Genomic DNA, 1,970 nt, shown 5'->3' on the forward strand with positions numbered 1-1,970 from the left:
TGATGAATTTTTATAGTAGAATGTGAACCTGGTTTAATTTGGAATTGTTAATACATGCATAAATTAGATTATTTCCTATAATATTTTTATATATATCGTTTTTGTTGGTTCAATTTGTTTTTGATATTTTGCTGCAGGTTAGTATTGGAATGGATAACTTGAACGCTTAATGCACAAAGTGGAGCAGTTTTAGGTTGATTATGATCTTTTACCAAGTATTTAGGCTGATGAGCATCTCTATTAGTGTAATTTGATATATTATGAGCAGTTCTAACTTGTATTGTTTCTGTATTTTTCTTCGGTTTTTAGTTTTGGAATTTGAACTCGAGATTTATTTTGTATTTGAATATTAGTTTTTTAATGTATAAAACAATTATAGTAAATTATATATGTCACTAATTATTGTTTGATATGTCTTGTAATAAAAATTGCATACTATATTTGTAGGTTTGGTAATAAAAAAGGATTGAAAATTTATATTGTGTAGCAATGAAGATCAAGTAAGGAAAAGAATTTTTTTTTAATTTAACAAGGCTTTCGCCACGCTTTTAAAGCGTGGCAGTATATCTTACTATGGCCACGCTTTAAAAGCGTGGCCGTATCTCTTCCTATTGTCACGTTTTAAAAGCGTGGCCATACCTCTCCTTTTGCCACACTTTAAAAGCGTGTCCAGATCTGCCCTATTGCCACGCTTTAAAAGCGTGGCCATATCTCCCACCTACAGCCACGCTTTTAAAAGTGCCAATTTGTAAAAAAGTGTGGCGAAAAAAAAGCATGGCGATAGAGCAACCGCCACCCTTTCATAGGTCACTCTTTCAAAAGCGTGGCGAAAAGCTATCGCCACGCTTTTTTCAGCTTTTCGCCACGCTTCAAAAGCGTGGCAATAGACTTATTTTCTTGTAGTGTAAATGATGGATGTTCAATTTTGTAAGAAAAGATGGATGTAAAAAATGTGACATGACCTACATCATTTAGGTAGCAATTTCTGATGCTGCAAATCTCTACAGCCTAGCAAGCTGGTTATATTAGGACATGTTTTGGTGACTTACGTAATTAGAATTTCAATTTTTTACAGGTATGCTTCCAAGGACCTTGTTTAACTTGATTTTTTTAACTGCCTATGTACTCTTACTGCACAAGACTGTGAGTGTTATGCTGTTGATTTTCACTTTTTTTTTTAAATTAAAGCATGGATAGTAATATCACATGGTTCATGGTTCGTTGGATTAAAGCAAACATGTTTGAAATTTGATGGAGCCTGGGCTTGATATTTTAGTATTTAGTTCTTTATCTGTTTCTGGTTCATTTGATTGACCTTTAATTTCTATAAATGACGGATGTTCAATTTTGTGAGAAAAGATGGATGCAAAAAATGTGACATGATCTACATCATTTAGGTAGCAATTTCTGATGTTGCAAATCTCTGGAGCCTAGCAAGCTGGTTATAGCTGGTTATATTAGGACTTGCTTTGGTGACTTACGTAATTAGAAGTTCATTTTTTTACAGGTATGCTTCCAAGGACCTTGTTTAACTTGATTTTTTTTACTGCCTATGTACTCTTACTGCACACGACTGTGGGTGTTATGCTGTTGATTTTCACATTTTTTTTTAAATTAAAGCATGGATAGTAATATCACATGGTTCATGGATATTTGGATTAAAGCAAACATGTTTTAAATTTGATGGAGCCTGGGCTTGATATTTTAGTAGTTAATTCTTTACCTGTTTCTGGTTCATTTGATTGACCTTTAATTTCTAAAAATGACGGATGTTTAATTTTGTTAGTGGCTAATAGAAAACTTTATTAATATGGGAGTCATTGCAACGACAACTTAATTGTTCATGGCAACGTTTTTATTTTTTAATCCGTCTTGGTACATGATGTTGTGTGTGTACAGAGCTTCGGATTGTTTGCTGTGTTTGCAATTATAGTCAGATGATAATGTGTGTTTCATATCAAGACTTATGG

This window comes from Arachis ipaensis, chromosome B06 (assembly GCF_000816755.2).
Source record: "Arachis ipaensis cultivar K30076 chromosome B06, Araip1.1, whole genome shotgun sequence".
Classification (NCBI taxonomy): Eukaryota; Viridiplantae; Streptophyta; class Magnoliopsida; order Fabales; family Fabaceae; genus Arachis; species Arachis ipaensis.